Here is a 27,915-nt window from a genome sequence, read left to right as displayed (position 1 = left end):
GAAGCTAAAGACCTATCCAAACCCTTTACCTTCTAATAACAGCCAAAATTTGATGGACAGGGTGGTGATAAGAGTACAGAGAACACCTTCTCTTCCTGCTTGGTGGACTGAAGATGTCCTGTGGTCCTTGTGTCCTGCCACAACCTGCTGTCAGTGCTTAAGTCCTGGGAAGAGTGAGGGTTCAGGTGTCACTGAGCTCACTCCTAGGACAGATATTCCTTAAGGCCATTGCAAAGACCAAAAGCAACTTCTTTGATGTGTTGCTACAATTCCTGGTAGATAAACTGGTGTCCCTGTAGGACACAATCTCTTTTTTAAGTGTAGAAGATGCTGAGCTTGGTCAAATCACTCTTAAGTTCAGTTCTTCGTGCCTTCCCCTGATGGCAGGAGGACAAGGTTCATTAATGGCATCCTGCATCACTTTTATTGTGAATTTTTCTCACCTAAGCAGTAGATAAACATTGCAGTGAACTGTTGTGTACACCTTCAGGTCTCTGAGAACATCCCAGATGATGCTTTTGAGGAAGAAATTCCACAGGTAAATGTTCACTAGAGGTTTCGCTCTCCTTGGATCAGCAAAATAACTCTTGAGTCTGTGTGCTTGTGTGTAGGGATGGATGGATGGATGGATGGATGGATGGATGGATGGATACACACACTCAGAGGTGCTGCCTTGGAGAGCTGAGTGGCCATATCTACAAAGACATTTTTTTTGTGGAAAGGTTATGAGCCAGGTTCAGTCCCTGAGTCTCAGGCCTATTGCTAAGGCCATCACTGACAATCCTTAGGGATCCTCCACACAGCACTGTTTCATGGGCCAGACCTGGCAGCACCGTTGAAAAATTGAGGTGCAATTAGCACCAGTCACACACCCCTACAAGAGGCCAACTCTAAATCCTCAGCTGAAGTGCAGGACACGACACAGAGGTCATCTGCCCTGCCTAAACAGAGATTGATTTAGTCTTTGGAATGTGGGGTGAAATCAATTTTAAGCTGTTTTCATTAATTATGACATGCACAGTTATCTGTGTGAGCATCCAATTTGCCTTCTCAGTGACACTCTCTACTATTGAGTCAGAGTTATTTAGGGTAATAGAGACTTATTTTCCTTAGGTTTAAATGTTCCATTTCTTATTTGCACTTGCTTTGTTCTTTTGATGAAAAGGTACCATCTACCTTCTCAGTGCTTTTTAAGAACTTTCTGTTAATGCTCCCCTCTAGAATAATTTCCCATTACTGAAGTCCAAAAAACTACAACTACTAAAACTACTGAAAGACACAACAAAGTGTTTTGATAGGAAAAACAGGGATATGCTACTCTTAAAGCAAGTTCCTTTTTTTTCTGATTATGACTCACTGCCCTTTTTTTTGCAGGAGGAGGGCTGTACACTGGTGTAATCCATGGAATTTGACAGATTCACTCTCCGAATAAGAACTGATGGCTACTAATTTAGGAAAATCTCACTCAAGTGTAAAACCTTCTAAACAGACTTTGTTAATGTGCTTTGTTACTAATTGGAAAACAAATCCCAGGGGATCTGCAGCTGTTTGCAAACAGCACTGTAGATCTTCTTCTTCTCCGTGGGATGACCCCATGCTCAGACCCCATTCCCAGTATTTTCTCCTTCCTGACCTGCCCCAGGTAATCTGGCCACCCGTAGCCACTATTTTTATTCCCAGTGAGTAGTGAAAGAAGGATTGCTGGGAGGGAGTTGAAGGGATCAGGAGCAAATAGGCTCTGCTTTTGCCTAGCCAAGGAGGCAACCCCCGAAATCTTTCTGGCTTCTTTACCCCCAGTGGCCTCAGAACCCTCACCTCAGCTCCCTAACTCCTGTCTCCTAGTGACCCTGAAGACTCCTAAGCAACACCTCAAACGTGGATGGTGAAGCTTGTGTCAAAAAGATGAGGAGTTGCAGTTGTGAGTTTTTAGCAGCAGCAAACAGTGCTGTGCCCCAGCCCTTGCCAGGACCCTCCTGCTCTGATGAGACACCAGCAAACTTGATCTGGTGCAGCCATGGTAGTGCCACAGCCCCGTGACAAAGAGTTCTGCCCCCACTCTGCATCTTTGAAACCAGCTCTGGAAGACAGAAATCTTCTAGTAATTACTTGGCCATTTGTTTCTAACTGAATAGAGCTGCTTCATGTTCTAGAATAATAATAATTGTTAACTGGCCTTTTTGTTCTCTGGCTCTCACTTGTTTCCAGGGGTAGATACATCACTGAGCAGGATTCACCAGTTCCTTATCTATCTGATGTTCCTTATCTATCTTATATGTAATATTTCTTGCATATCTACTCTTCATTATTGTCCTGGATCCCCATGCAAACCTAAAGAATTTTGCTTAAAAACAACGTACATTAAAAATGAACCTGTAACTGTTAAATCATCTAAAGAAATGATAATTAATACAAGGTACCTTTAATGGTGGGTTGAATGTCACACTTGCCAAGCTGCCAGGTGGGATTTCTGTTCCTCAGAGTGTGATGACCCTTAGGTAGTAGGTGCAAGGTGAGTTGGTGATCTCACTTCAATTCTTGCTGACTTAAAGTTGTCGTGGTTGTCAGTAGCCAGCTCTGAGGGCATAGGATGATCCATGCAACCACTTCTGCTCATGGAAAAAAAATGTCTGGGACCATTATCTGTTCAATTTCATGAACATTTCAAAGGGAAAATACTGCACTTTAAAATAATTCATGGTTATTTTACTCAGGATTATAGAGAGTAAAGAAGGGTTCTGTAAATTTTTAAATGAATATGGCTTTTAAAATAAAGTTAGGCACTGTGACAAAGCCATTTGGCTTGGATGTTGGTTGCACTACAGAAGCTTTACAGGCTCAAGGATGTTACATACAAGACTTCAAACTTCTTTCCAATTTTTCTCAAGTGAATTTTCTCTCTTTAAAAATATAATTATATTGTGCACCTGCTACCGTTGCTGTGCAGTGAGCACCGTGAAGAGTGTGACTCTCCCTGTGGCAGCAGCACTTGCTCAGTCCAAGTGCAGGGAGACTGTCAAACAGCCCCAGAGTTCCAGTCATCACCTCCACCAACACCCCCTCACCGTGGCAGGAGCAATTGCCAGCCCCTCACCCCCTCACAGCCACAGCCAGGCCACGTGTGCCCGCTCCGGGTCCGTGGGTGCCACCGAGGGTGACAGTCGCACGCCCTCCCCCACCACTCCGAAAATCCATGTGAGGGCTCAGGAATTCAGCCTCACTCACACCACAGGAATTTCACATCCCTGTGCTGAATGGATTTGATTGCAATCTGGAGGCTCTAAATTTGGTCTGTTACATACTCTTACGGAGGAGAGCTGGGCAAAAGATGCAAAAATGAGAAACTGAATGAGATTCATCATTTAATTTCTCTCATCCCACTTCTCACACTGTCTTTCCCCTCTGGCATTCTGTTTGCTGGCATTCTATCAAGTACTTCGGAGTAGTGACTCAAAAGTGTGAGAGAGTGAGCCTGAGATGCAGAGGTGGCTGGACCCCTGGCCTTTTGGACTGTCAGTGGACAGGCAGAGAGCAGACATGAGGAGCAGAAGAAAGGACTCCACTTCCCCCTGCGTGTTCTTTCCCTGGAAAGCAGAGGGCAGCTGAAAGCAAGCAAGGTGAGGATAAATTAAAAGATGAACCAGACCCAAGGAAGGGGAAAATTTTCAATGCAGCAGTGATTTTTTTTTTGGTTCACTGAGGGAGTCTAAAAACAGAGGGATACTATAGGGAAGACTGTTAAGTGTAGCTGGGCTGCAGGGAAAGCTCCAATGCCACCTGCCCACGGCATGGCAGGGGGTATCCTGCATTTAAAGCTGCCTGTCAGATTAATGTGACCTCCTGTGCTGCTGTGTATTAGCCATATGACACTGTCACAACAAAATATTTTCATGTTGCAGAGCTATGCAGGATAACAAACTGCTGTGCTATATATCTACAAGAGAAACAGGCTCTTCTCCTTTCCATGAGAGTGTGGCTGGCACCCTCAGTGACACTGCAGGTTGAAAAATATGGGACATCCACTAGGATTTGTTACTGGAGAAAGAGGAGATGGGAAAGTGAGGCTGGGAATCTCTTCTGTCTGGCAGCAGAGCTCCAGAGTTGTGCCCACCAGGGTTTTGAAGTGTATAGCTAAATTTTCTGGTAAAAGAGAGCAAAGGGGATGCTCAAGCAGCCAGATGTGAGGCTCTGAGTCAAATGCTGCCATTCTCTTCTGACAGTGCTCTGGGATCAACTAAGTGATGATGTAAGTGGTCATGATGCTAATAATTAGCTTTTATACAGCTTAGCTTTAAACTGGTGTCAGATCCAGTTTACAAAGAGAGACACCAACATCAGAACTGCCCTTCAACAGGTGGAAGAAGCGGACAAGAAGGAATGAAAAATTTGCCCACCATCCCTTAACAGCCCAATAATAAAACCATAGTTTGGACCCTTTAACGTGTCTGAGGCGAGCCCCCATCCCATCAGCCTTTTAAAAATAGGAGGTGACTCAGTCTGCCACGATGTTCCTCCACCCTGGCAACTTCATATTAACCTGTGGAGGTGAGGGAGAGAGCGTGTTCCTTGGTAAACCGTCAGTGGCACTGCTGCTGCACAGATGTGCTGCCTGGTGAGCTGTGTGATAGCAAAGCTGAGTGCTCCAAGGGCTCCTTCTCAAAACGGGAAATGTAAAAAGGCTGGTGCAAAAAATGTAATTACTTGTCATCAGCACGGGAGTATCAGCTCTGAATGGGGTGGGTTAGTGCAGGTGTGACCTGAGCTCTGTATTCACCTCGGACCCTACAATAAAGAGCATAAAATATGTCTTCTATTCCTTAGAGATTTAGCTGTATCCTGACAGCAGCAGGGTTGTAGCAGGATTGACGTCTGACAGTCGGGCCCTGGGTTGCCATGGTAACTGCCTAGGATGGGGTGCACTTAACTAAAATGCAACTTCTGGGCTAAATTGTGGGCTGGAAGGTGGCAGATGGATGGGATTCAGCTGCCTCAGAGGGTGGTGCTCCACAGCCAGATATGCAGATTCAGGAATCTACCCAGGTGGTCGATTTGGCACATCAGAAGCAAAATTTAATTTAAAACATCAGTGTGTTCCCAAATTTGCTCACTGAGCCGTGAAACGTGCTGGGTTAGATAAATTCCCACGTAATCCAAGCCTCGTGGATTGCCCCAAGCAAGGGACTCGGTGCACTCACAGCCCTTTCTCAGGAGCAGCCAGCAGAGACAGGGAGGGCTTCCCATTTTTCCTGGGAAGTTAAGCTTTTGGCAGCCTTACACACATGCAGAGCCAAGGACTCCAGATCCAAACGCAGCTGTGAGCTGGAATCGATGCTGTTGGAGTCACCGAACCTCTCTTAAAACACAGGCAACATATTTTGTTGCAGAAATGATTCCAAAACTAAAGGTCCTCAGAATTTTCTGTTCACAAAACAATTTGAAACGGAAAAAAAAAAAAAAGGAGAGAAGAAACATCTTGTTACAACATGGCCCAAAGCCATGTTTTATCCTGTTTTGTCAGCCAGCTGTAGGGAGTCCTCAGGACCTGAGCATGGGGGAAACATCTGAATCTAAAGGCAGAAATCAGGAGACAAAAACCAACCAGCCATCCACCCAAAATAACCAGCTCCTTAGCTGTATAAAAAAGTCAGTTTAGTTTTAAATAATTGCTGCTTTGGGTCAGGGGGGTTTGGGGAATCACATTTATTGTGGTTCCTTTATACCGTGCGCAGTGTTAAGTCCATTGTAATAAATGTGTTCTTATAATAAATTCATTTTCCAAGGTTGTTTTCTGAAACACAATATGCCTCAGTATCCAAAATCTATGGAAAACTTGTATGTACCACCTTTCCCCTGCACTGTTGCTTTCCACCTGCAGCATTTCTTAATTTTTTCCTGATTTACGGGCATCTTGTGTTACGTTTATTGGATAACAGATTAATTATCATTCAAAGGTAAAGAACTCAAATTTGTTTAACAGACCTGAATAGACTTTCTTTGAACTAACCAGATTATACACAATGCACTCTACACTTTCAAAAATGTAAATAAATTTTAGGCCGAGCAAATGAATATTTTTTTTGCAGGCAGATATTTCAATTCTCACTCATATTTTCATTTTCTGAGAAAGAGGAGGAAGCAAAAACTTCTTCCACGCCTTCTTTTCTTTTTTTTTTTTTTTCCCCCGAAGAAATTTGACATTCCTAATTATGACAGAGCAAAGGGAAACGAAAATCTATTTCAAGAGATGATTCTTCTTGGAAACAGTGCCTGGGCACTTCTGCCTCATCTCATTGCATTGGGGCTGTCAGATGGGCACAATAAATAACACGTCCTCTGACCCCCGTTCTGTTGTTCCTCTTTTTCTGTTGCAAATAATTGTCAGTTCTAGTCTTTGCCTGCATGTCACTGAAAGAGTTCCTAAATGACAAGGATATGGGAGCCTTGGTTTAGCTGGAGGTAATTTTAGCCTCCCTCTTCTGGCAAAAAATTGCATGGGCTAAATCTGGACACCGGTTTCTTGCAGAAATAACATTCTGTTTATCTTTTGTTCTGTTTTTATTTTGTTCTGTTTTTATTTTTAATCCATTCAACAGCCCCCGTTATTTACTTTAAAGTATTTATTCAAGAGAGACCATTAGTATGGGGGTTTTTTTTAACCAAAGTATCTAACTATTCTGCCAAGAAACATGACAAATGTTAGTAATTTCTAATACATTTTCCTGGCTTTACAAGAACATTAAAAAAAAAAAAATCAGATCCACTTGCTGAAAAATGCAGATTATGAAGAAGTGAATTCAGCCTTCAGGAAATCTTTTTTCGTTTACAGCACAGTGAACTTCTCTTTACTCATCTTCTAATTGTACTTAGAGCTCAGCAAACCCACCTGAAACCCTGCACATCTTCCATCCTTTCATTTGAATTCACTTGTATTTACTGAGTTTCTTGATTTTTAGTCCTAATCCTAAGAGTCATTCTGGGCTCTGGGGTCCAGCACAAGCCCTAAGGCAACTGAAAATGCATTTCTTGTCTTAGTGGTTTCCCAGGGACAGACTGTAGCAATAAAATCTTTTTGATTTCAGGTGAAACTGCACCAAAGTATCACCAGGACTCCAAAACATAAGCATAATGCACCAAAATCAGTATCATTAGACAGGCCATACAAAAATGATACATGAGAGGTTAAAATCATGGTGGATGCAGCAGAGATCCCAAACTCATGTAATAGTTTGTTATTATCACCATCAAACATCAAAAGGAGGAAGTTTTCCAGGTGGAAATAGCAAACCCCAATTCCCCAGCTGGAAACAAGGATGGTGTGTGATTTTTGGTGTGCTCTTTAGAAACTACCTTTTGTTGGAGTCCTCTTCCTTATATTCCATATGCAGCAGATGAGTGAACATGTGAATTGTATCAGTTCCTTCCCCCAGCATCCTCTGGATTTGCCAAGCTGTACTTGAAACTTCTCATCTGTGAACTGGGTTTTTAAGAAATGGCAGAACCAGGAAGGTCCCTCTGCTAATGGACGAAGGAGAGAGAACACAGGAGAGGACAGGAAAGGGAAGAGTTAAAACCAGCCCTTCTTCCAAGTAAGTGACTAAAAATTACCCCATAATAGCAGCAGCACAGAGAGGCCTCTTGGTTCTCTACACGATTCCATGTGCATGACTTTGGGTTCTGCCATTGTGACCATGTGGTCTTGTTATGGCAAAAAAAAAAAAAAAGGCAGATCTTTTTTTTAGGGGGTAGTGGAGGTGTTGGGAAAAGAAAGTGTAGTTCCTATTTTCCCAGTTTCTGATGGGAGGAATTGCTTCAGCTCTGGTATCTCAGCGCTCATAATGACATGGTGAAGCTTCAACTTTCAAATACTGTGCAAATGGAGTTCCAGCTGCCTGGGAGAGCCCCTCACCCCGGCTCCCTCATCACACCTGGGCTCTGTTTGGGTGGTACAACCTGAAAAGCCCAGGACAAATACACCAGCTTTTTTTCATTTATCATCATCCCCGCTTGAGGGATGAATTCAGGGGTCTTATGTAGCAGAATCTGCAGATTAATTAATCTGTATTGAGCAAGTAGTAATCAAATTCCAGGCCTTTTTTATAGATTAATGTTCAATCCTATGACCAAGATTGGGGGGGGGGGAGCTCTCAAAAATCAGCAGTTGTAAAAGGAATCAGGATTTCCCAGTGTTACAGTGCAGTTTGGCTTACAATGAAAAGTGAAGAATGCACCTGATTTCTTATTATATAACACAGAGAAAAAAACCCAACCAACCAACCAAACCCACAGAACTTATTGTTTGCATGAGATAAAGTTTTTTGCTTGGTTTCACTGGAGAGATCATCAGCAGTATTTTTCTAGCCAGTGGGAAATTGTTTTTGCTTGATGTTTTTGCTAAACTGCCAGTTTTTAAAGGCACAGGATCAAAATCCTACACCTGGTCAGAACAAATTTGGATCAAAACCTGGCATCACTGGTTTTTTTGTCATTTTTGTGAGTATGACTTATTCAGTTCTTCAGGCTTCTAGGAGACATGCATAAAAGGATCACTTGCCCTTATGCTCAGGATATTCCTGAGAAAATAAAATACAGAAAAGACAATCAGGTGCTTGTGTGTTTGTTTTTAAACCATGCATAACACTTTATCAGTTCAACATCCTTTAGCTATCTTCAGTTATCTCTAACTTTTATACTGTTTACTGCACTGTGACTGCACTTTTAGGTCTATTAGGGTTATGTGACCTGACCTGGGCAGCAGGATTTCACTAAATCACTGTGAAAATATTACTGTATCTGTTTCCTGATTTTTCTTTTCCTCTGGGAAAAAAAAAAACAAACCAATAATCTGTAACTTCTATTTGATATACAATGATTTGCATATACATAATGATCTATCTTCAAGTAATATAAATTTCCAGATACCATTTTCTCACATACATCCACATTTATTGAAACTCTTCTACCTCAGCACTAAACAGAGCTGAATTTCAGTCTAACATTATACTTATCAGTCCATAGTTTCACTTGTAAAGATGAATAATTATGGTATTGTCTACTGGGATGTACGTAATGCTGAATTCAGGGCTGTTTTTATCATTAGATGAGCCTGGTTAGTTCTTTCTGCTATAAAATATGGTGCTGCATTTGTGTGCATTGTTCCTGGCCTTTTAAACATTGTCTATATAGAAATGTCACTGTTAAGGGTCTGTACTGCTGGTCTGCACCAAGACATTCATGTGATACCTCTCAGCAGAGATATGTTGGTGTCAGCTGAATTCCATTTTGGCTGGCAGTCTCTTTCTGTTGTACCATCAGCTTGGGGCCATGGTAGTAGGAGAGGCAGTGATAAGTGGCAGGTTGGAGACCAAATTTAGTCTCTTAATGATTTCTTCCTGGAAAAAAAAAAAACCAAACAAAAAACAAAAAAACCCAAACCAAACAAAAAAACCCCCAAACCCCATACCCAAAATCTGTGGAAATAATGGATAATTTGAGATATTGCTTCATGTTCCTTTCTTAAGAGTTTCTTCATCCCCTCATGAGCAGGGTCAATGCATTTTCTTTCACAGGGTTAAATTTCAGTCAGAAAGCATTCCAGGCCTTATCTTTGGTATCCTCATTTCCCTTGGTGAACTGCAATGCTTCTTCTGACTTTCTTTTGCTGTCTTTTCACTTGCTGAGTGAAGACCATTTCCAGGTCTGGTCTTCAATCAGACCCTCTGGAACAACTCCAAGTGCTGCAATCTGAGGTCACTACTGTGGCAGGAAATATAGCCAATGGAGCAACAAAAAATGACTTGTATGTAACCACTTGTGATATGTTTCCTTTTCTCATTCTAGTTTCCTGTGTCTTGGAAGGAGTGCTTAAAGAGCTCTTACTGTTTGCCTAACTGGTCTATCAGTTTAACAGATTTTAAAGCTCGAAGGTGCCAGGATAATCCTCCTGCCCCAGGCCATGGAATTCTTCTTCAGTTTTTCGCCATTGGATCTCGTATGCATTTCTATGAGAAGTCATCTCTGTGTTAGAATGCTCTCACTGCAATATTTCAATGTGTCTTTATTCTTCCAACACCTTCTGAGAGAGGGAAGCTGGTACTCTGAACCTGGATATGATCTCCATGCATTGGCATACTAATGCAATCAGTTTCTACTTCCGTGGAGTAAAGGATCAACTCTAGATTTTTATAGACAATTAGCTTTTAGAATTGCTCTTTCATTACTTGGATTGTATAATGCATGTTTTCTTGGGACAGCTGTAATAAGGCTTCAGAGGAAAATGGAATGAGACAATGCAATTATCACCCATGATTCCTCTTTTTGTCCCTGTCTTAGTCAGCTCTTGAGGGGAGGGAGGACTTCTTGTTCAGTGTTTCATAAATTATCTCCTGTTGTAATGGTTTTAAGGCTAAATTTCATTACATGAATCAAAGTGGTGGAGATGTCAGCACAAAATAATAATGTCTCAAACAGAGACAGCTAATATGACATGTAATGTACCAGCAAAGGCTGGTGCACACTGAGAACTAAGGAAATGCACACCCTAAAAATAATAATAATGTATGGAATGATGCAGATGAACACCAACTTTACAGCAGAAGAAAAGCAAGATGAAGTACACACATTGAGAGATGTACACATAATGCCTTTGCATATTACACATGATGCTCTCAGGAGGCTCTTCAGTGTCTGCAGCATTTGATTCAAGGTATCAGCAACTGTACTCTCAGATATTAAAGTTTTACAAATGCTGCCAACAAGCTGCAAAATGGAAACTGCCTGAGGTCATGGCTGGCCAGTGAGAAAAGGTTCCTGATCGTATCATGGCTTTTCAAGTGAGCAAGCTGCTGCCAAATCAGCAACACAGGAATAGGATTTTCCAAGCCTTTTTGATGTCTCTGAGCCAGCTGGTCACCTCCTATCTTTGCTTTTAGCAAAATGGGTCCCCAGAGCCAGCGCACGGCTCTTTCGGTGCCACTAATGTTTTCTCCAGGAAAAATATTATCATTCTTAAAAAATCCCAATGGACTTAATTTATAATTTACAGAGATACTTTAGCATAAAATTTGTATAACTGCTGGTCTCAAAGCGATATCACTTGTGTGGCTTGTTGTAGCTACTAATAAATATTGTTTTCTGGAGACTTACATCCCTCATTTTTCTCCAGACGACTGAAACTAGAAGAGCTCGTAAACCACAGAGAAGAGGACCTGAAGAACCTTTAATAATCCAGATTATCTTCTTAAAGAATAATTAATGAAGAAAACACATTTTCTTGTTAGAAGCCTGCAAAAATACTGAAGGGTCTTGAATGAATTGACAGCCAACCACGAGTTGGCTGAGCGATAGAAGAAAATAAACCCGCAGGAAAAAACCCCACATCCAGTTAAAACTACATGGATCTGTTAATTACTGACAGGGTAAAGATCTGTAAGCAAATTTCATATTAAAAAAAAATGCATTAAGCCAGCTTTTTCAAATTATGTTAGTTCTTCCAAACCAAACACTGGGGAAAGTAAGGTGGTGGTTTTGTTTGCTTTGATTTTTAATTTAAGGAACTGATCCCCAGTATGTCTTGCCGAGGAGATGTGAAACATGAAGGAATTTCTCAAGAAGATCATGATTATTGCTTTTTGTTTGTTTGTTTATCAGTACTGACAGTTCACAGAATTATCACTTTGATGGTTTCTGGGACACAGATTGAAAAAGAAGTGAGATTGTGTTAGGATGGGGGAAATGGACTGCTGCTGCTAATTGCCAGATAACCTGTTTACAGTCTCATTTGCAATGTGTGCTAATTGCTAACTGCAAACACTTCTCAGTTTCCCCTCCAAAGCAGTTGCTGTGCAGCTCTGCTGCTGCACAGCCTTAGGAGGAAGGGGTATCCATAAGAGGGAGAGCTTGGCACACACCTGACTTTGGCTTCCTGGTCATCTGCAAGCTTTGGGGAGCCATGCCCAGGGGATGGGGGTTTAGGGTGGCAAAACCAGTCCCAAATCTGTGTCTTTTTAGGCATCCAAATGGACAAGGAAGCAAGTTAAACCATCAGCACTAGTACTGCTGAGGACCCTCAGCTTTGGCACCTGATCTTCCCTCTGTGAGAAGGGTGATTGCTCAGTAAAATCTTAACAGATTTTAAACCCAATTCTGCTTTAACTCACATCACCAAAATCACACTGCACATTTGGTTTTTAATTTTGCACCAGCCATTGTAATTAGTGCGATTCAATACAATGTACTTCAGTATTTTATGTAATTAAATACTTCTGAGAAAGAAACTTGTCTTGGTTAAACAAGAATTGCAAAAGACTCACCAATTTTAGTGCAAATGGAATGAAACTGTATTTCCATGACCTTATTTTAATATAACATCTCACTGATGCATTTTATATAATACAACCCCGAAGTTCAGAAATCTTTTCTGTCTTTGCCTAAGCAAGGAAAAATCAATTAAGTTTTGGATGGTTTTGGGGCCTTAAACCTGTATCACTTTCAGCTGGGAGAAAGATGGGGTTTGAAAGTGGGAGCTGGGAAAGAGGCAAACAAGGTTGTGTCCTGTTTAGGAGGAGTGTTGAATAAAGAAAGCCTGGACACAGGGGAAAGTGGTGCACAAGGGTTGTGCCACTGTGAGAGGGGGAGCTGTGTGGTTAAGAATAAGGCAGAAAGAATGCAAATGTATTTTTAGTTGAAATTAGAGCCACCTTTCTAAGTCTACAGCCAAATGATCCTGGCTCCTCTTACACAAGGCAACAACTATCCTGGGGACTTATGGTGACAAATGAGCCTGTGAAGCAGCTAAAAAGCTCACTCGTGTATTGTTGAATTTTAGTGTTGTACATGCAGGGCTTTCCTCCTGTTTTTACTTTCTCCAGAAGAAACACAAGTCAGAACTTGCAGAGGAATAAGACAGTAAAAGAACGTGTTATTTCTCGGTTTCCCGAACTGAGGAGCCGCGCAGGAACGTTCGGGTTTCTGTGGGCTGGGAATGTCAGCTGGGAGCAGGGGAGCTATTTAGAGCAGCGAGAAGCCGATAGCCCTGATACCGCACAGCGAGGGGCCAGGAATCCGCAGTGTGGCTGTGGATGGAAACTGCTGCGAGTGTGGAGCGGGCAGAACACCGCTAAGCTGATTACCAACAGCATTTTGAACAATTCATTCAGAAGAAAGGACAGCCAGGGGCCTGAGGGAGGTAGTGAACCAGGCCAAGGCCATCAGCATGGACTTCCACTTGGCCAGGGTGTGGCTGTACATGTTTTTTTTCCATTACTCAACAGGTGCTTCCCAGTGTTCTCAAAGATGTTTAGAGCAGAAACATGCTCTCCAGAAGCTGAGAACAGATGAGATGGCAGCGTGCTCTCTCTGGAAAGGGGATTGACAGCTATATAGTCATGAACCACAGCATTCCCTGAGCAAAGAAAAGCCCGAACTGCTGCCTACAAAAATCACTAATAAAGTGGGGGACTTTATTTTTTTAACCTCTGTGGAGGTTAAAAAAATTAGAGGATTTATTACCCCATAGGGGGTTCAGAGATAGAGCCTTGCTGACCATGGCTCCTTTTCTCACTCTAAATCAAAAGGCTTTTTCAACCTTAATTTGCAGGGGCCGGACCTACTACCTCTGAGAAAATCTGATCCATCTCTGGTCTACATTTTGACAGCACAGACTTTGTTTCTTGCTGTGCTCCACCCAAGTGTCCCTCATTTTTGTCCAAGCTACAGGTTTGACAGTAGTACTGGATTCCTGCTGTCTGCAGAAACAGCAGCTACAGAGCACCATATCCTTGTGGTTCAAAAAGTGACAAGGCAATTAATGGAACAGCTGATTAAGTTCTACAGGCCTCCCAAGCCAAATGATTTCAGACTGCATTCTGCTCGTACTGCAGAAAGCTTGGGCTACTCAGTGGGTAATTTGGTGGTCTGCTTCATTTTTTACCAGATCCTCCTTAGGTAAGAGTATCCAGGCTATGATGATAATAATACTTTTTAAAGCCCTTTCAAAATCCTGATTTGGCTGAAGCTCTGAACATTAGTAATAGCTGGTCTTCCACCCCTACTGCAGGCTTGCAGACAGACACCTCCCTTGTGGAACAGTTAATGACTTTAAATGATCTTGGAAAATATGAGAAGCAATCTTCCTCAACTGGCCTTATTAGAAAACTAGGCAGTAAGTCTACAACACTGAGTTATGAAATCTGTTTCCTGACTCAGCTGAGCTGCTTAAACTGTAAGGGAGGAGTGTAAAAGCTGAATTACCACCTGCATTTTAACTATCACCCCTGGAACTAAAAAGTAAGGACCTTTTAATCCAGTTTTGTGAGAGAAATGGGTGAGAAGATGCCAAGCAAATGGTTGGAAGTACAAAGTTATCCCAGGCTTTGGGGCACTGGGCTAAAGAGAGCTGGATTTGGCTGTCAGCAGCAAAGAGCTGCTGGGTGAAGTTACGGAGTGAGAGGGCTCCAGTGAGAAAACGTAACAAGTAAGAAAGGGGAAACACTGCTGCTGGCTGAAAAACAACCAGAAAGTTACAAAACTTCAAATCCGTCAAGCAGGAGCGCTCTGTGAAGCAGAGAGGATAAAATGAGAGCAATCACTGAGAGCCAGGGAAGGAACGTTCGTTTAAGTGGCAGAACAATCAGGTACAACAGCACCAGAAATGTCTCCGTTCGCTCAGCAGTCACTGTCCAAGAGCACTGCAGGATAACCAGGACCTGAGCTGTCGGGGAAGACAAGGTCCCACAAACACCGAGATTGCCTGTGACCTGTGGAGACAGCTTGAGGAGAGATGATCAATTCTGCTGTCATAGAGTCACCAGCCAATTTATTGAAAGTCAGAAAGGTAGAGTGGAAGGAAGGGCAATCTTTTCCAAGATTAGAGAAGTAGAGCACTTGTAAGCAAAGAAGATAAAGCAGTGTAAAATCATGGAGAGAACACAAGGACATGGAAAGGCAGAGGGACAGTTTAAGATGCAAAATGGATTACCTTCCCCTGAGGTGTTGTAAAGACAAAGCTCTTAGCACAGCTGATACATCTGTAGAAAACGGAATCTCCTGAAAGCTGGGAGCAACATCTACCAGATCATAAATTGCTAGAAAATATCTGCTTTATTGGATCTCAAGAATAACTAGCAGTATTCTAATGTACAGACACTGGGATGACCAGACTGTCAGAGGGATCTATTCCACTTTCCATCACCCCCCAAACAGCTTAAAATACTGGAACCTCCACCTGCTCTTCACAACAAAGAAAAGCAAAAACCTGTGGTTTTCCTTAGAAGGAGTAGAAATTCTGCCTCTTCTTCAAGGTGATGCTGCTGGGTAAGACCAGTCTTTGATCAAAGAAGAGCTTCCAAGACTCTTTTCAGGAGTTAAGCACACCTTAGAAAAGAAACACTATCACCAATAGAGCTTGTACCAAGGATATGCCCCAAAGTGAACATCTCATTCTGTGAGAGCCTCCAAATTTTTATATTACAGCTGTCCCTTTCATCAGCTTCTCTCTGAGGAGCACTTCTTCCCTCGTCTGCTTGTGGCACAGAATTTCTTTGTTTTAAGGTCCTGTGGGCATCCAAACTTGCCAGTAAGTAACCTGGACATTAAAAGTATATTTTAATATATTTAGTTATATAGAGCCTTTACTCTTTAAAAAGAAACACAGAGAAAATGGAAGCATTACCTTTAAACTTAATTTGCCACACTGCACCTAGGGATAATGGCACTAAGGGGATACAAGATCTTAATTGCAGAGGTTTAAAAACCCTTTGATAGTTCAACAGAGAGCAGCAGTAGCAGAAGTGCCAGGCTCTCACCGCTCTCCTTTTCCTCGCTAGCTTTTCCTTCACAGAAAGGAACACCATCTTCTCTGGAGTGACTGGCACTCCTGTAACTGCTGAGGGGTTATGTTACTTCCAGGATATCATCCTTCCCAGTTTAGGGGGGCTGCTCCATGGCCCACATCTGCCCGTGGTGTGAGTCTCGTCCCTTCTCCCTGCCTGCCTGGGATCCGGCCGCTCCTCGCCTGCAGCGCAGGCTGTGGCTGCAGGAATGAGGTGGGAGTGGGGAACAGCGATGCCTCCCGTAGCTTTTCAAAGGCTCAGAACGACTTGTCACTCGTGCAAGTAAACATCTGACAGAAGCATATGGCTCGGAATGAGCAATAGCCCCCCACGCTCGCTCACACGGGAGCTGGCAGGGCTGCTGGGTGTAACAACGTGCGCAACAAAGGAAGGGGAAACGCATTTCGTTAAAACCGGGGAATGAAAATGTTCTCGGAAGTGATCTGTGCAAAGCAGCTGCCAATTCCAACGGTTTGCCTACAGTGTGCCTCTCTCTCTCAAATTCTGCCTCTCCTGGACCCCCACACTGACTATGGCAGGTACCAAGCAGACACATACCCACTTTCCCCATCCTGTTGTACCTCGCATTTGAGCTGGTGATCCCTGCTCCACCCGTCTGTTCTGCTGGCTCATCACTTCTGGCTGCCTGGTGTCCAGCTGCAGAGTATCCGTGTAATCCTCCTCCTGTGAGTTTTGTCCAAACATCCAAGCTTTTCTGAGCCTGTCTGGGTCAATTATGGTATTTTTTTTTCTTTTTTTTTTAATAAGTAGTAATGCTGTTCTGTGGGACCAGGAGACAGAACTGCTGAGATTCAAGCAAGAGCGGAATGGCAGCTTTGTATCAGCATGTCTGGTCACAGGGTTGTCCCAGAGACTCCTCCAAGGTTCTGAGGAGGAGAAAGTGCTGCTGGAGCAAGTGGTCTTGGGCAGCCCCAGCCCACTGGGAAAGACATGAGGATCCAGGTAATACCCACCATCAAAATTCTAATTCAAAAATAGAATGGGTTTTTAAACTGACTTGTAATCAGTGTGATTCCTAAAGAGACAACATAAACATCCCTAGGTTTTCACCCACACTTCCAGCTCTTGAATCCTCTGGAACCAAGAGCTTGCAGGGGACACTTGAGTTGTTCTGGGGTGTTTGCATGACCACGGAGTCTGAAGAATTCCAGGGAACTGTGTCTCAGACTTCTCAATGCTCATTGGGTATGCTGTGCTATTAATTGGCAGCAAATCTCATGAAGTCAGTGGAGAAACTGTGTCTTGGTTTCAGGCCAGACTAAATTTAGGAAAAATTCTGAATGAAACAGACTCCTTCATTTATCAGGAGAACCATTAGGAGAAGTTTAGTTTTTGAGAGATGTTTTTCCCTTATCATCCTTCACAGCTGAACAGGTATCTGTGGTAGAACATCACCACTTTATCTTTTTTTTTTTTTTTAAGCCCTAGAGCCAGGTAGCTTTAAAAAAAGTGCTGATATTTTGATAGGTGTTTATTTAACAGCTCATTTCACGGCAGAAACCCTTTCATATCAGAAACTTTTGAGAACAATCTCTTCCATCAGCCCAGTTCAGCCTCCAGAAAGACTTTTCCTTTCCATGAAAACTGTATTTTCTGGTTTTGAGTAAACGTAAAAGTGCCTTTCTGTAACTCTTTTTTAATCTTGCTGGTGGCATAAAACGAGATATAAGCAGATATTTGATTAATTTTAGTCTAGATGCCAGACTGAGGCAAACTTGTTACAAGCGTGTTGCCTTCAGCTCTGAGCTAAGTTTAACACGTGAAGTGTCCACTTGATGGTGGCTCCTCCTTCCTCCATAGATGGATGGATCACAGGAGTCTGCAGGCAATGACACTGAGGAAATAATAACGTGCTGCAGGCAGCTCTATGCTTGGCTCTGCCTGTCAGCTTCGATTCCAGCTCTTTCATTTCCTGTGCCTGTAAGTCATGGTGGAGGGCTGTGCTATCATTTAAAGACTCTGCCTTACACTACGTGTTCTTTTGGGATGGAGTTTGTAATATTTTAGTATCCATCCCCGGGATCTCCATCTGCTGCTGTTCTTTTACTGAAGTCTTTTGAAACTTGCCTATATTAAAAAGACTAATTTTTATTAAGATTTTTTAAAGATATATTCAAGGGGCTTTGAGAACATATAGAAAATCACTTGCCTTCTAATCCAATAAAAATCACAAACCATTGTGTTTTACCTCCAAAACTCAGTACTGAAGAAAACAGGAACTGGGGTTGGCCTGACATATTTCATTCTACTGGGCTATGGAGCTATTCAGATGAGGTGTGTCTGCATTTGTTCTCTTCCCTTTCTCCTTAAAATATCTTACTCAAAACATTGGGCTACCTAAAATGGAGGAAGTGGAATCTTACATTTGTTGTGAAATGAAAGCCAGTGGCCAAGGCACTGAATGGCCCTTTTAGAGCATTATAAAGTCTCCCCCCACCACCAGAAAGGGTGAAAAGGATTTTTGACAATCCCTTGTTTTTTATCTGGAATTTTTGCATGAATAACAAATACTTTGTCTTCATATTAAAAAAAAAATAAAAATGCTTTGACACTGTGTAAGACACACTGGAGATGATTCATGAGCTTTTACTTCAGCATGACTGTTGTTCCATCCTGACCTATACTTCCCCATTTTAATTTGAATTCTCTTACCTGCATCATGGTAGAAATCAACCCTTTGTCTTGTGTAAGATCTTAGAAAAAGCAGGCTATTCCAGTGTAATGAAAATGCATTATTTCCAGCAATGACAAAGCCAATAATAACACCCTTACCTAATCCTTTTATATACTTGGGAAGATCTGATGAGAGTTACAGCCTTTGCTTGACTAGCTGTGTTCTGGGCAGGAGAAGAAGTGAGAAACTGTCCTGCAAAAACACATGTCCCCAAGAGAAAATTTAAGGTAAAGAGGATTTTTGAAGTGTAAACAAAAGTGTGAATCATTGCCAGTGGATGTTAAGCTTCATGACTCCTTTTTTATTTCAATTTGCATAGTTGCACTTTCAGACTGACTCTTGGTGACGAGGTACAAACTTTATAATCCCTACATTTTCCTCCTGTAGATAAGGCTTCATATCAGAGCTCTGCTGATCTAGTGTTTAGTAAGGAAAAGTATTTAGCAGTAGTGATATAGCTGACTACCTCACTCCTGCTGTAGTAGTAATATTTGTATTTATACATATTTTTGTACTGGTTTTATACAGGTTATGGAGTTAAGATCCTGCAGGATCAGGGAACTGACACAGAAGGGCCAGAAACTCTGTGGGCAATGGGTGTTTGCCCAATGGCCTCAACTACAAATATGCTAAAAAATACAAAAGTATGTATGTTCACTTAATGCTACAGGAGAGAAAGTAGTTTTCCAACAGCTTTCCTTACCGAATGCTGAAAACCCTGAAGGGTGATGACAGTTTAATAACTGACCCTGTCTCTCTGTTGCACTGAATCGTGATATGTTGGGCTCTCAACACCATCCTTTTCTCTATTGATGGAAACCTTGATCTGCAGCCTGAAAAGCAAAGAGGTAAAAGAAGCATCGTGAAAAGCAGAAAAGAGAGAAATAATTTTTCAGTGACACAACTGGAATCAGTTTCTTTTTCCCTGACATTTCACAAATTGTGAAATGGAGCCCTGAGCTTCCTGTCTCTTTTTCAGTGCTCTCTCTCAGATGCAGTGGGATGAGACTCACATGATGCAGACGGGGATGCTCTCACATGTATTTACAGTGTGATTTTTGTTTTTTTTTTTAGAAAACACCTAGGAATAAAATCCCTCCCTGTCGCCATTGGTGGGAGGCACCCACACACCCAATAATCCCAGTGGTGCATGTACATGTGGTGCATCTTAGCAGCTGACAGGGCTGGGAGCTGTGGGGTGTTGACTGAGGCTGCTGCCTGTAACTCTGGGTGTGCTGGGGACTCTGCCTGCCCTGGGCCTGAGTGATATCTCCTGCTCTGGGAGGGTCACGCTCTCCAGGCACGATCCAGCCCTTGTGAGTTCCACTGATAACAGCTGCACCCTGTCCTCCCTCTGCTGAGCGAAGCTCCTTTGTTACAGAGAGAAAAAAATTCCACTCCAAAAATATTGGAGAGGATTCTTAGATGCTGAATCCCCGGGCCTGTGAGACCTAGTGCTTTGCTACAGGTTTTAATCATCTCACTGTTTATTCAATAAGGAGCATAAAGCCAGTGCCCCTACAAATTAACCTTATTTTTGACTAGGACTCAAGGTCAAGTCTCAGCTCATACTTCTGGAAACGTCTCAGCCAGAGTTAGCACATACATTCCTCCATCCACACAGGATTAATCATACTCCTGCCATCTCAGGGTGTTGGAGTGTCTCTGAATTTACCAAGTATAATTATTTTTTATTTTCCTTCATATTCTCTGAGTCCACACACTATGGTGACCCCCAAAGCAATATATATCACCTTCCCTTCCATTCCATGTTTCTGAACACTGTGGGTCTAGAACAGGCTGTAACACAATCCTTGACAAACCTACACTCTCTGTAAAACAAAACTTTGTTTACTCTTGTTATTGGAAAGCTTTTAAATGTGATCACTCAAGACTAATGAAGTAGAAGACAGGCAAAACAGCATTTCATATCTGCTATTTAAAATCACTTATCTTCAAGTCTTCAAGTCATCCTGAATTTTCACACTTGACAACTTTTGAAGTTTTGGGGGCAAAATGCCTCTGATGTTGGCCCTCAAATTACTTCCACATCAGCAAATCTGTGATGTTTATTTCCACCATATATACCCTGACACTCCTGCTAATATTGGTGACAGATGAAGGCCGCTGCTGAGTCACCAGGAATGCCTTGGGCTAACGTGATCAAAAGTGAAAAAAAGGACGTGGGATGTAAGGAGCCTCTTCCCCTTCTTAAAAAGTGCTACAGAGCCATGCCACCTGCATCAGGTCACAGATGTCAGTGCAGATGGTGTGTCACCTTAGGTAACCTGGCAGGGGCCGTACGGTACTAGGACAGGTTATACAACTGAGGATGTGCTCGAGCCTGATGGCAACAAACAGGCATCTCGACCGGGGCCTGGGTCGCTTTATGTTACAAGGATTTAGAGAAACTGGAGTCTCTTGCAGTCAACAGATTAAATTATTTTACTTAAGCTGTTCAAGGCAAGCAACCACAACTAAATAAGGATCAAAACAAATGTACAAAGAATGGCAGTAAGAGATGGTGGCGGTGGCACATTCAGAACAAATAAAGAGAATATTTGTCCCTGGGCTGGGTAAGGAGGATGTGGAGCTCCCTGCTCCAGGCTGCAGCCAGGAACACCATTTCTGAGCAGACTTCTCCTGTGTACTATCACAAACTAAAACATTCTTAATGTACATAAGGTAATTAGGCTATTACCATACTTAAATTATTTGTGAGGGAGTGTGCTCATTTCTTACTAATCAACGCCTTCACCTTTTTCTAGTGTTCCCATTTCCGATCAGCCCGACCAGAGCCCATCTGTTCCCCTACCACTTCTGTCATACTTTCTGAAGCTTCTACCTTTATTTCAGTTTTTCATTCCTTCTAATGGTCTCTTGCACCATAAAATACACCAAGAACTAGTGAAGGGATTAAATTACAGCCACCAGAGACTATTTTATCCACGTGCTAAGGCGTTGGAAGCCAGTCTCTGTACGGAGTGTCAGGGAAGTTTCTCTGGACGAGGTGTGGCAGAAGCCCGCTGGAAAACACAAGGCTGCTGGACACGGACTCGTGACTCCCCTGGGATGGTCTTGGACGTTTGGCCAGCCTCACAAGCACATTTTTTTTTCCTTGTTGCTGCCCCCCTTCTATTTTTATCACCTTATACTTCCCGCCCGCTGCTCTTTTGCCCCACACGCTCCTCCACGCGCGGCCCCCCTCCCTCAGGTGCGCTGAGGGGCCGCCCTCCCTCCCCACCACTGGCGGCCATTTTCTCTCCTTCCCCGCCTCCCCAGCCCTTCTCGCCCTCTCACCGCCTTCCCCACCGGAGCCGCGGGAGGAGAAGGGCAGGGCAGGGCAGCAGATTTTGCTCACAGAATCACAGAATGGTTAAAGGTTGGCGGCTCCCGGGAGACCGGGGACCGGCACTTGCGGGCGGGCGGGGCGGCTGCGGCCGGCGCTGCCATCTCGCGGCGCTCGGCGGGAGCGGCCAGGAGGGCGCTGCCTCAGGGCACCGCTGGGAGCGGGCGGGGGGAAATACCTGTGGTTCCCCCCTTATGTTTCGAGGATGGGGAAAGGGTGTAATGAAATAGTCAGCAACCCTGGGTTGTCTGTGTTTTTTGTTTTGTTTTGTTTTGTTGTGTTTTTTGAGGTTTGTTTTGTTTTGGGTTTTTGTTCGTTTGTTTGTTGGGTTTTGGGCTTTTTTCCCCGGCAAAAATAAAAGTGGGAGAAAAGGAGAGTTAGTCTGCCTTGAGTCCCGTGTCAGGAACCCAGGGGCAAGGAGGAGGCAGAGCTGGAAGGCCTGTGGCTTTGGATTTCTCTTCGTGCTTGTTTTGTCTTACAGAAACCATACACACAGGTTCTGGGATCCCCCAGAGCTTTTCCTGTGCCTGAAGGCAATTTGCTGGATCAGGATTTCTGCGCTGAGGGCAGCACAGCAGGGTGATCTTGGAGTGAAGGTGGCTCCGTTTTCCTGGTGATCTCAGCTATGCTTTACATATCTTTTTACGTATGGAACGTGGCATAGCCCTGATACCTGTGTTGTATCTCCCAGACCAAATATTTGAATGGCGTTATCTTTACGTTAACAGTGAAATAATGAACAGAAGCGGTAAAGCTTTCAGAAGAAATTGTTCCCTGTGAGGGTGGTGAGGCCCTGGAACAGGTTGCCCAGAGAAGCTGTGGCTGCCCCATCCCTGGAAGTGTCCAAGGCCAGGTTGGATGGGGCTCTGAGCAACCTGGGATAGTGGAAGGTGTCCCTACCCATGGCAGGGAGGTTGGAACTTGGTGATCTTTAAGATCTCTTCCAACCCAAACCATTCTGTGATTCTGTGAGCAAATTTCCCACCAACCTTCATTGCTGCTGCCCTTCACTTTGCTTTCCTCTCCTTCAGGATTTTGTTGATGTGAATTGTTCAGATGTTTATTGATTTAGGAATACATTCTTTTGTCAGCCACTAGGAAAGCAGAAGTTGTGAAATCTTGGAAGTCCCAAACGTGGGCACCCTCTAGGAAGTGTTAAATGTATAAGACTTAAATATATATTTACTTTAGCGTACAATTCTCGTAGTTAAAATTGGCTTTCCAGTTTGAAATGAGCACCTGCTCCGTGATGTTAACATATGTTTCTCTGGAAGATATCAATGGGAAAGAAAAGCCTGGAAAACAGCCACAGAGAGTTGTGCCTGATGTCTTCTGAAGCTGTTTTGTGACCAGTAGAGATTAGACTTTAATCAATAAATCTGTCTCTATTTTGACTGCAAGATGAAAAAAGTTTGCAGTGCCAAAGCTGAAAGGCACTTTTTTTTTTTTTACTCACTATTCAACGATTTTTTTTCTCTTCATGTTCATTGATGACAGAACAGGAGCTTTGTAGAGATGCAATACATTTCATAACTTAGTTCCCATCGGAGATATTGTTGACTCCTGGACAGCAAACTGGGCACACTGCAGGAAGTGCTTAATAAACATCAGTGTGGCAGCAAGAAAAGAGTAAACACAGTTGCTGGATTGTTTTGTTTCAGTCTGTGGAGGGAAATGAGCCAAAAGAACCTCAGGTAGCAGTTAGGATCTGGCTGGTGAGCACTGCTGAGAGACCACACTACTTGCCAGACTGCCAAGGAAATAAGGAAAAAAAGTAATCTCATGCAGTATATATTGCTTTTTGGATTGAAGCACAGTATTCAGGCCATACATATGGCAAACTAGCTTACTTTCTGGGGATACATTATGGTCTTCCTGTGAATTACTTAGGCTTATGGGTCATCCCCTTGATCTTCCCTCTCTGGGGAGAGAGGCCAAAAATTTTTTTAAAGAAATATATCCTACAAAGATAAAGAAGCAAACTGTAGTAACTCCTCCTGGGAAAAGATGGCCATAAATGCAGGAGTAGGGTGGCTGTACCCCATGCCTGTGGTCAACATGAGGTGGCAGAAAGGCAAAGTTTTCTGCCCCTGAGGTTGTGAGAAGTGTAAATCTGTGAAGAATGTGGCTGCTTGTTTTGCCAGAGCTCACCCTAAAGATGCAGCTGTTCCTTAACTAGAGGCAGTAAAACTGATTGTTTTACTTCCAGAATTGTTGCTGCAGAACCTAAGTAAAGGGATTAAGGGATGAAATTAATTCAGTGATTGTTCTGTCCGGGGCAGAATGATGAAAGGGAGAGAATCCCTGACTTAAAAGCTCTGGAAGTAGGGAATGCAAAGAACTGGGGAAGAGCGTGGCTTTTCTCCGTTATGCATGACACTTTTTCAACCCAAATATCTGATTGTACAAAAACGTGCAGCACTTTTTAATGAAAAAACCAGTTGTTCTGTAATGAGAAGAAAAGGCAGACCACTGAAGTTACATTTGATTTCTAGAATTTTGATCTCTCGTCAGCTGTGTATGGTTTTCAGAGCGCTGATTTTAAGATATGTTGACCACTCAGTTGCTAATGAAGCCAACTGGGTGCCAGATACTTTGCATTTCTTGTAGGGGTTTCTGAATTCACATTATTTCCCAATTTTGCTTTAGAGTTTAGATTACAAATCTGAGATTTAACTTTACTACTAATGGGAATGATTGAGGGGTTCAAAAAGAGGAATAGCCTCAGATCCATGGCTGGAGAAGCTGTCAGAACAGAGAATTTCTTTGGAAAACATGTTCAAGACTGTGTGTTCAACACACTAAAGCAGTTTAGAGTGGAGCCAGACTTCCCAAGGCTTCAGAACCGAGACCAAACTCCTGGGCTCAGTCTGGATCCAGGTGATGTGATGAGCCCACTGCAGGTGGGGACTGTGCATCTGTAATGCTTGGATTTTTGGTTTCCTTCACAGCAGTGTTTGTGTGATATCAGGAACGCTCCCTTTGATGATATGAGAATTCCACAGACAGTGAGGTAAAAGAAAATATAAGAAACAGTAAGTCCAAACCCACGATTTCACAAGAAATTCGTACTTGAACCACAAAAAAAGTATGTCCTGTAAAAGGGAAAAGAAAAACATTCAGGATTTTTTTTTTAAAACAGTATAACTGAGCATTTATCAGAAATATATGATGTGCTTACTCAAATATGGAATCATAATGCTCAGTGTCTGCTTTCCTCCCACTTCATCCTGTTAGGAAATGTGAACAGATACCTTATTCTGGGAACTTGGTTTGTCATTTGCATTAATATAAGCAGGACAAACTGTCCTTAATTCTGACATTAATTTTGCAAGTCACCACGATATAAATGGTAAGTGCTCTGCACCGAGTCTGTTACCATAGAAAAGCAAAATGCTGCCTATTCCTGTGCTGTGGTGGTGCATTCACGCTCTCACAGACACAGCTCTGGTTAATCTGCTTTCTGTGATTTGCTGGTTGTTTATCAGAAGTGAGTGTCTCCTATGAGACTCTTATTAATGAGGTTTTTTTTTTTTCCTTGTGTTTCGTTCTCTGATTAGGAGAATAAAAAAATGACATGCCAGTTAAACCCACACTACCCATTCCACTTGGCATCTCCTCTCACTGCAGCTAATTTACGGGTTGGTAACTGGAAGTGCTGGTGTGCTGTGGTGTTTCAGCTCCAATATGTTTAAAGTGGCCTTTAGGTGTGATCAGATTTCCTGCAAAATTCCAGCCTCTGAAACCTCTCTTCATCCCTGGTGTTCTTCTGTTTTCATTTTTATCATAGCTGTTGTCAATTTGCTTTGCCTTGTGATCTGTGGTTCCAGACTGCAGTTACCAGAGGCAATGTTTTATTTCACTGACTTCAAAGAAGGCATCTCATTTTTTTTTTTTTTGATACCGGGTGGTTTATTCACCTCTGTTTCTTTTCTTCCCCTGCTTGTTTGTAAACTGTTCCAGTGAGCTTATGCACCCTCTGCTGGGTTTTGTCCTGGAAAGACAAGCGCTGCAAACTCTTCATGGGCTGCAGAGAAGGGATAATTTTAAAGAAGTATTTTACCGACACCAAAGAGAAAATGCTCTGTGTTTAAACACAAGAACCGATCAGCGACTCACCCAGCAAAGTATATTACCTTGTCTTTATTCTTCTGCAAAGATGGATCTTCTTAGAATTTATTACTGACAAATGCCTGGGAGATTAACCTGTTTTCTTAATGGCAATTTATAATGGTATTATAGTCTTCTCTGTGTAATGCTCCCTTGCCCAGAGGAAATGAAAACAGCTCTAGCATGGAGAAACCCCGTTGCCGTGGGTGACAGCGAGTTGCCCTCACTGATATTCCCGCTGGTCAGTGGAAGCGTTTGCCATTCCCCTCCGCAGGAATCCGTCCTGAGGACTCCACGTGTGTGGGCCGGACCTTTTCTGGAAATAACGCCACAGTCAAGGGCAGAGGGGTAGTGCTTAGATTTTCAGTGTGCTTAGGCATCAACCTCGTGAAGGTGTGGAATGCGTCAATGCACCCAAGCCTTTTTTTTTTTTTTTTTTTTTTTAGTAAAGCTGGTTTTAGCAGGGGCAGTCAGAGGAGCATTCAGCATGTTTTGGAAACCCTCCGCGGAGCACTCTTTTCAGCACCACAGTTCTTGCTACAGCAGTAATAAAACAGCAGGGTGCCGAGAGCTGAATGAAAACAGCAGCTGATTGCCTCTTTCTCTGCTAAAGACTCCCCTCTTCTGGAGGGAGAGACACCCATATGCAGCTTGGCCAGAGGTGTGCCAGTCATTCTGCAAAGCCTGTCTTTGCCGTGTTTCTGGAGCAGGGGTTCTAAGCACCCCCTTTTCCCCCTGGGAAATACATTCACAAAGCAATTTTTCATTACTTGTTTTTAATGGACTCCTTTGACTTCCTTGAGGTCAGTACAGAAAATTTCTGCAGTAGCCTGATGTGATCTAACCACAGACCCCTTCAGACCTCTTGGTGGATAACCTCAGCTACTGTTGGACCTGTGCTTGGGTGGGGAAAGAACAGGATCCAAAGGCTTTTGTTTTTTTTCTTGTAGGTAATTTAATCAATGGTCTGATACTTTGATATATGTAGGCTGGGTGAGACTAGGGAACTTAACCAGACTGGCTCAGGAACTTGTATTATCTCCTCCTGGAATAAATTGTCATTAGAGTTATTTATTTTCCCTTTTCCATTCAAATGATAATGATTAAAAGTTTGTTAAAGGTCTTATTAACTACAGGTTGTGTTTACCCTGTCTAGAAACTCCGTCCTGGGAATACACAAGATCTGCTGGAAGCACTATCTGACTATCCCTAGGTCAGGATACAAATGATCTTCCCTAAGTTTGCTGAACAGCAAAGGATTAAACCATGAACAGTTGAATGAGATGGATAATAGGGTTGAAAGCCATTGTTCTAGGCCACCAAACTCAATCTAACACTGTTAAAGTTTTATGGATGGTTGGGAAGGGACTTCTTCCCCCCCCATTTTTTTAATTTACATTTTAATAGCTGTTCAACTCCAAATGGAAAAAAAAACCAGTGGGAATTAGCTGTCAATTGGTAACCTCCATGTGGAAGTCATTTACGTCTGGGAATTATTTCTTGGCTCAGCTGAAGGTAGTTGGAAATCTCAGGAAGCTCCTGAGGAGGCAGTTGCCCACATCACAGAATCATTGTCCCAGGGTGCCTGGGTGTTAACAATCTCAGCAGATGCAGTGTTGGGCTTAGTTTTATTATCCCTCTGTTTGTTTTACTTAGGGAGAAATGTACTGCTGGGAGACCCCAGTTACTCCTCTATCTGTTAGACAGAGGTTGGGTATTTTCATTTCCCAGACTTTCAGTCTCAAATCTCTGATTGTCTAAATAAAGAAAAATAAACATACGCCCTCAATTGTGATAATGGCTGAACTTGCTGATGGCTTGAAAAGGATAAATTTGACATCTAAGAAGATGTGTCCCCAGCACTGCCCAGTTTTAAGCCCATAAGAAATCTTACCATCTTTTGTAACTGGCATGCACAATTTATTGCTTAAGCAACG

At 42.9% G+C, this 27,915-nt stretch overlaps 1 protein-coding gene and 2 long non-coding RNA genes across 16 annotated transcripts in view; 2 read left to right on the top strand and 1 right to left on the bottom strand.

Moving 5' to 3' along the window:
• LOC113956721 overlaps window positions 1-21,938 on the bottom strand; it is a 34,118-nt gene extending 12,180 nt beyond the window's left edge. Inside the window, exons 1-6 of one of the 6 annotated variants that reach the window (XR_003530933.1) lie at window positions 21,668-21,772; window positions 19,745-19,889; window positions 19,223-19,352; window positions 7,345-7,509; window positions 6,881-7,104; window positions 3,628-5,415 (exon numbers count right to left, since the gene is read on the bottom strand). This is a non-coding gene — a long non-coding RNA (uncharacterized LOC113956721). Of the gene's footprint in view, window positions 1-2,399; window positions 2,607-3,627; window positions 5,416-6,560; window positions 7,105-7,344; window positions 7,510-18,617; window positions 18,712-19,222; window positions 19,353-19,744; window positions 19,890-21,667; window positions 21,773-21,819 lie in introns of those variants that run through there. The other 5 variants (XR_003530934.1, XR_003530935.1, XR_003530937.1 and 2 more) reach the window with 5 other exon arrangements.
• Window positions 13,053-13,466, top strand: LOC113956722. Its single transcript, XR_003530938.1, has 2 exons — window positions 13,053-13,180; window positions 13,266-13,466. It is a non-coding gene; the product is annotated as an uncharacterized LOC113956722 (long non-coding RNA).
• Window positions 21,799-27,915, top strand: part of GABRR3 (gamma-aminobutyric acid type A receptor rho3 subunit) — a 32,790-nt gene continuing 26,673 nt past the window's right edge. For 3 of the 9 annotated variants that reach the window (XM_027663599.1, XM_027663598.1, XM_027663595.1), the window contains exon 1: window positions 21,982-22,464. The gene's annotated coding sequence lies outside the window, so the exon portion shown is untranslated. Of the gene's footprint in view, window positions 21,902-21,981; window positions 22,465-22,755; window positions 25,510-27,915 lie in introns of those variants that run through there. The other 6 variants (XM_027663600.1, XM_027663596.1, XM_027663597.1 and 3 more) reach the window with 4 other exon arrangements.

The sequence above is a fragment of the Corapipo altera genome, unplaced genomic scaffold (assembly GCF_003945725.1).
Source record: "Corapipo altera isolate COAL_440 unplaced genomic scaffold, ASM394572v1 165, whole genome shotgun sequence".
Classification (NCBI taxonomy): domain Eukaryota; kingdom Metazoa; phylum Chordata; class Aves; order Passeriformes; family Pipridae; genus Corapipo; species Corapipo altera.
This window is presented reverse-complemented; position numbering and strand designations above follow the sequence as displayed.